This window comes from Peromyscus californicus, unplaced genomic scaffold (genome assembly GCF_007827085.1).
Source record: "Peromyscus californicus insignis strain IS unplaced genomic scaffold, ASM782708v3 Scaffold_4__1_contigs__length_199733344, whole genome shotgun sequence".
NCBI lineage: Eukaryota > Metazoa > Chordata > Mammalia > Rodentia > Cricetidae > Peromyscus > Peromyscus californicus.
This window is the reverse complement of record NW_026294562.1, coordinates 33,128,333-33,137,040: the sequence shown is the minus strand read 5'-3', so window position 1 is coordinate 33,137,040 and position 8,708 is coordinate 33,128,333.

Here is an 8,708-nt window from a genome sequence, read left to right as displayed (position 1 = left end):
GGAAAATGGGGTTGGACTAACTTTAGAGACAGGCAACTCGCTCTGTCTGGCCTGCTTCTCCTTGTTCGTTGGTTCCCGCAACTGCACCACAGGGCAGCTTGTGTGCACGTGGAACCCTGCGCATTCAAAGTCCTTTAAAAGCTTGTCGCCCTTCGTTGTCCCCACATAGGTCCTGCATCTGTCCTCCTATTACCCAGTCTGTGTTCAAATGGAGCTTGATCTGCCATGTATTATTGTTTTCGGTTGATTTGCTAAGTCTATACCTTCAATGCTTTTGGATCAAGCAAAGTAAATATAGGTAAAATGTTCTGAGGATTATTATTATTACTATTATTATTTTTTTTAATTTTGCAGTTACTCTGATTTTGTTTTTGTAACCATCCACATAAAACCAGTGCACCCCTTCCCTCTACCACCACCAGATGAGGTTTCTCTGCGTAGCTTTGGAGCCTGTCCTGGAACTCACTCTGTATACCAGGCTGGCCTTGACCTCACAGAGATCCTCCTGCCTCTGCCTCCCAAGTTCTGGGAATAAAGGCATGAACCATCACTGCTGGGCTGCCACTGTATTTTTTAATAGATCAACCCTTACTGAAAGCTATTTTATAAACTTCATAGTATAAGGTGATAAGGTATTGAAAAAAATGAGGTCATCTATGTAACCTATAATATGGACAATGTAACCTATATGGACAAATGTTCCATATCACCCTTAACATTTAAAGAATAAAAATTAAAATGAGGTACATTTTTTATTTCATTCACTCACCTACAAAATAAGCAGCCCTCATAATAATATTCAAATTTTGTTAACACTTCTCACACATTAACAGCAGAATTAAAGACATATTTCCGCACAGCCAATTAACAGGATTAACCAAGAGTTTTTTTAAGTATGCACATCCTTTTGCCTGATAGAATCTTCTGAGAGTTTATACTAAGGAAAAAATCTAAAGATTAAACAATGCCTGATTAAAATGTGTACTCTGTTACAGGAAAGGTGTTTGTAATGTTGAGAAATTAGTCACAACCTAAAATGCAGCAACAGGAAATGTTAATTAAATTATGGCTCAGCTGCTCACTGGGAGATTGTTCAGCCATGTCAAATCGTGATTGGGAGAAAGTACCTAATCTAGACAGTCCTAACAGTAACATCGTAGGTAAATCTGTGCTGTAAAAGGAAAAAAGAGAGACTCACAAGTTTGTAGCCACATTAAAACAACAACAACAAAAAAACCAAACAAACAAACAAAAAAACACCTTACATTGTGTAGAACATAATGTATGTAAAGGCATGTTGCGGTGATATATTGTATACCCTAATAAAGCTTGCCTGAGGATCTGAGAAGCAGAACAGCCAGCCATTAGTTCTTAACTCTACAAAATCCTCAGTCTAAAGAGAGTGAGTTTCTGTTTCCTCATGCCTTATATACCTTTCTCTGCCCTGCCATCCTACTTCCTGGGATTAAAGGCATGCTTGCTTCCCAATCATAGGCATGAGATCTCAAGTGCTGGATTAAAGGTGTGTGCCACCACTGCCTGGCTCTGTTCTCTCCTATACTGAATCAATCTCATGTAGCCCAGTGTGGCCTTGAACTCACTGAGATCCAGACAGATCTCTGCCTCTCGAGTGATAGGATTAAGGGTGTGTGCCACCACTGTCTGGCCTCTATTGTCTAATCTAGTGGCTGGCTCTGTCCTCCAATCCTCAGGCAAGTTTAGAATTATTCTTATGATAGAGAATGGACAAAGACATTTATAATTAAGACAGCAATCTGATGTTTCATTTTTAACCTATACATAGTGTGGTGGTTTGAAAGAAAATGGCCTCCAAAGAGAGTGTCACTAGTTGGAGGTGTAGCCTTGTTGGAAGAAGTGTGTCACGTGGACTTTGAGGTTTCTTTTTCTGCAAGCTTTGATCAGCCTGACAATCAGTCTACTTCCTGTTGCCTGTATATCAACATGTAGCAAGTAGCTCCTTCTCCAGTGCCATGCCTACCTGCAAGCCACCATGTTCCCGGCCATGACGATAAGTGACTAAACCTCTGAAACTGTAAGCCACCCCTGCAGTGAAATGTTTTCCTCTGTAAGAGCTACCATAGTCATGGGGTCTCCTCACAGCTCCATGCCATAGGACTATTGCCTAAACTCCCCAAACCAACCTGTGGGATTTTCTTGTGTGTTTGTGCATGTGTGTACACACGTGGACATCTGTGGAGGTCAGAGGTCAATGGCAGGTAGCCTCCTCTATGATTCTTCTCCTTATCTTTTGGAGCTCATTGACTGGCTAGTCTGGTTGGTCAGCAAGCTTCTGGGGTGTAGCTGTCTCTTCCCAGCGCTGAGGTTATAGATGCTCACCCCTGGCTTTTTATGTGGGTGCTAGGGATCCAGACTAAGGTCTCCACTCTGGTGCAGCAGGCTCTTCATTAGCTGAGTCATCTTCCCAGCCCAGCTTTAGAATTTTCTTGTTTTGGTTGGCACCTTTATTTATTTTCTCCCCTGCTTCATTATGGAATATTATCTAGTATTTTTGTCCAGTAACACTGGCTAAATGTACTTGATTATTTGAGCTGGCAAAGCACCTATATTACATATTATGAAACTAACAGTTAATATAAGAATTATATTAAAACTATCAGTCAATTTTCACACCTTTGTACATTAAAAGAAAAGAAAACTAGCCTGGCAGTGGTGGCCTGTGCTCTAATCCCAGCACTCGGGAGGCAGAGGGGGCAAACCTGGTGCATAGACTGAGTTCCAGGACAGCCAAGGCTACACCAAGAAACCCTGTCTCAAAAAAAAATAAAATAAAATAAAATAAAATAAAATAAAACATAAATTAGTCAGCTGATGTTAGTACTAATACTGAGCAAGTGACCAACAACTTCAAAATTCAATGGCTCAAGAAATTTGCATTCATTTTCCTAGTTTGTGGCTTTGTGGGTAAGCTAGAACTTCTCTGTTGCAAGACAGGCTAGCTGGTACTGGTGCTTCTGGTTGCCATCAGACGTACTTCAGACAGTCTACTTCATAATCCCACTAGATACCAAAGGCACATTCTTCTCTCAGTTGAGCACCAAATTCAAGAGGTCAAGTTGCATTAGTCATTGAAGACCTGGACCCATGAGACTGCTATCATTCATTGGTCAAAGAACATCATGCAAATAATCATGTCCAGCATCAGCTGCATAGAGAAATAGCCCTGACGAGAAGTTCACAGGACAGCTGGGTGTGGTGGAATACTCCTGTAATCTTAGTACCTGGGAGGCTGAAGCAAGCCGATCGGGAGTTCCAGGGTAGCCTGGACTGTATAGTGAGACTCGGAATCAACAAAACAAAATCCCACAAACAAAACTAGAAAAAGGAGTTTACCTGACCAAAGAGACATTTAGAATGACCTAATCTACCAGGCAGACAATAAGCAAACAAGTCATCTCAAATAATTAAGAAATACCTATTGGCTTGTAAAGCAAGTAACATCATTTACACACGTGAATACTGTCGAAAGTCTTCAAGTTATTTCTATACTATTTACCTTCACATCACACTGGGAACTGAAGATTGATGGTTAAACCACAGTAGAGTTCTAGATTTTTAACAAGAAATCAAGTTTGAAAAGTCCTACTTTTAAAATAAATGTCACTCCAAAAGAACTCCCTTCCTCCTCCCCATACCCCCCAAAAGGGAAGTAAAACTGGAGCTAATAATGTCTGAGGCTTTGTGGGGGAAAAAAAAAACCTGGAAAACAAAAACCCAAACCTAAAACACCAAAAACCACCCACTACCACCACCAAAAACCCAGCCTCAGAGCATATCTGTCTAAGGGATGTGTTAAATCTTAAATTCCAGTAATAAATTAATGTTAACGATAACTTTTCATCTAGGAAGGCACCATTTTCAAATTTGTCATGCAGATGTGTAGGTCTCTGCTACAGATGTGTAGATGTCTGCAGAAATGCCATGTGATGTACAAGTGTGTCTAAGAATGTCTTTTCTGTGTTAAATGGATGTTTATCAATACTTTCATTTTTCACTAGACTGATCATTGTTGTTCTGAATAAATACAATTTGGATTCTATTTGATCTAGGCACTGGCTAATTTATAAGTGGTTGGTATCTTCAAACTAAAGAGTAAAATACAGTGAAAACATAGTTTACGTTTCCATGATTCGATAACTTATGTCCACATTATTGTCACTGATGTAATAGAACTGCCCTTTTTGTCCTTCATTGACTAGTTTGAGAACTAATTCAGTGTATTCCAAATTATTTGACCTATCGTATAATCTTGTCAGGAAATGTAGCATACAGAACTTCTGCTTGAGACATACAAAGCATTAAGGAACAGAGGAAGAACACTGAATGTTATTACTAATTTCTAGATTTTAAAAAATTGATTCCACAACCAAATGTCATTTTTTTTTTTTTTAATCCAGGCGATGGCTATTTTCAGTTGTTCACAGTTTAAATACGTTGGTTACTGAGGACAGATGCTCCACTACCATTTCCCAGCCTGTGATTTATGCCACTTTTTACAAAAAGTAAGACACACAAATAAATACATGTAATTTTAAAATTATGTTCCAGTTAAACTCAGGTGAATTTTATGCTTAGTCTTAAGAGATTGTCTCCAAGACATGTCCTGATGTCCAGGCAAATATTCCCAAATCTGCAACAGTTCCAGTCCCCAAGCATTTTGGACATGAACCTTTAACCTGTGGTGGTCACTTGTGTGCACTCTCAACTTTCGCCCCCATTTCACTTCCTCTTTCACACCTGGGAAAGCTGCAACCTTGCCTGAGCTGAACTTTTTATTCTGAACTTGGGGTCGCGGAGCCGAGTGTGGGTGGAGAAAACCACAACAGTGCTGCTGCTGAGTCTCTTGCCAATTTCCTGCTGTCTGGTGGGTTTTTAATTCTGCCTAGTAATCAGCTAGAGTCCCCCGGTCCTTTAACCCTCCCACCCCCTAGATAACTGCTTCACGCCTCCCCTTTTATCTTTAAAGCCAACATTTCTGCGTACCAACCACCCCTACACCCCCACTCCCTGTGGGTTGATGGCGATCTTCTTCTCTATGTATGGGGGTATGGATGGACCAGGAAATAAAAAGAATCAACAGTCAGTTTTGTGTCCTTATAATGTCTTCTCTTCCTTTGTCATCTGTGGAGTTTCTCTGCTCAGGAGAAGCTGTGGTGAGTTGCAGGGTTGGGTGACTGGCTGGCTGCCTGTTAGTCTCGCTGGGTCTGTGGCAGCATCTGGGCTGAAAGCCTTCTCTTCCCCCTCCCACACTCCCTGCCAGGCTCTTCACAGCCGATGACTGAGCATGATGAGGACACTCGAGCTATTTTTGTTTGTTTTATAAATAGATATAAATCCTTTGAACAATGCCCAGCATATTGTATGCACATTGCTGTTACATGTTATTTTTATCAGAATTTTTTTTTCTGAGTGTTTTCTACATGCTTAATAAATATCTGAGCCGGGCGGTGGTGGCGCACGCCTTTAATCCCAGCACTCGGGAGGCAGAGGCAGGCGGATCTCTGTGAGTTCGAGGCCAGCCTGGTCTACAGCGCGAGATCCAGGAAAGGCGCAAAGCTACACAGAGAAACCCTGTCTCGAAAAACCAAAAAAAAAAAAAAAAAAAAAAAAAAAAAAAATATCTGTTGCACTACCAGAATGAATGTGATTTAGGATTAAAATTACCTAAAACTAAAGATTCATAATATCCAGAGTTGATATGATTATAGATGAAAGGACATGGATATATTATGATGAGATTTTTAAACGCTAGTCTAGCTATTGTCAGTAAATTTCAAATGCATATTTCCTTTAGTTCAGAGAGCCTAATGTATATTTTGGGAAACATTTTTGTGCTTTATGTATAATACTAACCAAATTTATCTCAGTAATTGTAAAAAATTAGACAGCTATGTACCCTTAAATAGAATTTTCAGCAGATTATGAGCCCCCTGTTTCCTGGAGACTGTGAGAGTTTAAACAAATGAGGCTGAAATGGAAGTTCTCCAAGGTGTGTAGCGTGAACAGCTGGTAACAGGAAGTGCTATGCAGGATTATCACTTTTGCTCACAGAACTCAAAACTCCAGCTATTGGAAATGTGTATGAATACATGTCCATTCAGCGGTCGATTCTGGAAAGTGAAGAGGGAGAGGAAAGGCCAAGAGGAATCTATACTTAGTGTACTATTTTCCAAACGGTTTAAATTTTTCCACAAGTGGTATGTATTAACATGTACTTAAAGATTTAAAACAGAGGTGGGTAGTTCTCTCAACGAATGTACATTAAAATCCTTTAATATCAATAGTAGATGTGAAGACATACAACCGTAAATTTTCCTAAGGTTTAAAACATATCTATTTCAGTAATAGTCATCTTATGAATTTTCTCAGTCATCATTCTTAGTAAAGCTGATTTTGCTGTAACGTTCTCGGTTCCCAGCACGCTTCCTGTGTGTCGTGAAAGAGCTGACTGGGCATCTGGGAGGGACACATGTGATACCAACAGTCTCACCGTCAGAGTCGGCCTTAGGACTGTCCCATCTTTTATAATTGTCCTGTAACAAGTGAAGGTGACGGTAAACACAGAGAGGCACCGTTGTTGAAAAGGAAAGACAGCAGGAATAAGGAAACCGAAGCTTTCCCTCCCACAGATCATTCTGTCAGGTCTCAGGCAACATTGAGCGTATCAGGGGAGAAAAAAGTCCGAGGCTTGTCTGGCTGGCCTGCAGTTTGAGAAGTGCTGTCGTATATTACTTTACTAGACTGCCCTCGGCGGTACCTCGCCTTGGATGGCTTAAATTGGTAGAAATGGATTCTTTCAGAGTTCTGAAAGCTGGGCTATCTAAGGGTCAGCAAGGGTCAAGCTTCCTGTGAAGCCTCTAGGGCGGTCCTGCATTGCTTCTTCCAGCCTCTGATGGCCCCCAAGTATTCTTTAGGGTGGGTGTGTCGTGCTGATGTCTACCTCCATTTCACACAGCCTGTGTTCCCGCACATTCCTAGGAATTCCCGTCATTGTGAGTCAGGGTCCACCCTAGTACTCTCGTGTGTTACTTGGTTACATCTGCAGAGACAATATTTTCAAATAAGCATTTCTAAATTCACAGAAACTAATGGTTAGGACTTCAACATACTTTGTTGGGAAACCCAATCTGCTTCATACTAGACTGGCTGAAGTTTGGTCTGTTTTTTGGATAATAGCTATTAACACATGTAACTTTTGTGTAAGACAGATTCAATGGGCTTTAAAATGCTTCACAGAAGTTCATTACAATAATCTCAATAAAAGCCCAGAATGATGAAGGATTTTTTTTTTTTTTTTTAGAAAGCAACTTTCGGAAAAACAAATTCAAGTATGTGCCATTGTGATGGATCTCAGAATAGACCAGTGAGGAAAGAATCGATGTAAACACCCCAAGACAGTGCTTCCTCAACACCAGCTGCCTCTCCTAAGAGGAACACATCTGCCTTCCACTCCTCAGCTCTTATGACGTGAAGATAAAGAGGCATGGTTTCAAGACTTCAGAAAGAGTGGGCACCAAAGGGAAAATGATAGAGGAACAAACAGGCGTTTGCTTTAATGCTAGCGATTTGGTCCTAAGTTTCCTGGACACCACTGTGAAAAGGAGATAGTTGTCACGAAGCAACTGTATTAAATACGTGTTTTCCAGGAGTTATAAGGCGCTAAATGGAAGAGATCTGGAGACCCAGAGCCAGCACCCTCTTATGGCTGCCTTCCTCAACTTCTTCCTCTGCCAGCTAGCTCCCGTGCAACCCTGTGCGTAAGAATCAAGACAGCATTAGCTTCAGAGTATGGGTGACTTCACTGTGGGTGAACACAAAAGGGATGTATGGTCTATGACTCTCAATTCCAAGTTCCCTGGAAGGGAACCTCTGGTGTCCACTACGGCTCAATAAAGGGAAGCAGAGAGGCTCACAGACATAGACAACAGAGGCTGGCTATTCTGGATAACGAGGCCAGGTTTCAGGCGGGGCTTGGTGGCACATACCTTTGATCCCAGTACTTGGGAGGTAGAGACAGGCAGATCTCTGAGTTCAAGGCCAGCCTGGTCTAGAGAGTAAGTTCCAGAACAGCCGGGGCTACACACATAAACCCTGTCTCAAAATCAAAGGAAAAAGAGAGAGAGAGAGATAGGAGGAAGTTGATTAATAAATAAAATAAACTCTGTATTTATTAGCTTTGCCAGCAATTAAGAAAGCTGAAGATGCTGGGTGGTGGTGGCACAAGCCTTTAATCCCAGCACTCGGGAGGCAGAGGCAGGCGGATCTCTGTGAGTTCGAGGCCAGCCTGGGCTACAGAGTGAGTTCCAGGACAGGCTCCAAAACTACACAGAGAAACCCTGTCTCGAAAAACCAAAAAAAAAAGAAGAAGAAGAAAAGAAAGCTGAAGAACTTGGAGAAATGGCTCTGCAGTTAAGAGCACTTGCTGATCTTCAAAGGACTCAGGCTCAATTCCCAGCACCCGGATGGGGTTTCACAACTGTCTTTGACTCCAGTCCTAGGAGATCAGACGCCTTTTCCTGAGCTCCATGGGCACTGCATGCATATGCAGGCAAAACCTCCATATACGGAAAAACAAAAAAAAACAAAAGCCAGGTGTGGTGGTGGCACATGCCTTTAATCCCAGCATTTGGGAGGAAGAGGCAGGTGGAGCTCTGTGAGTTCAGAGATCT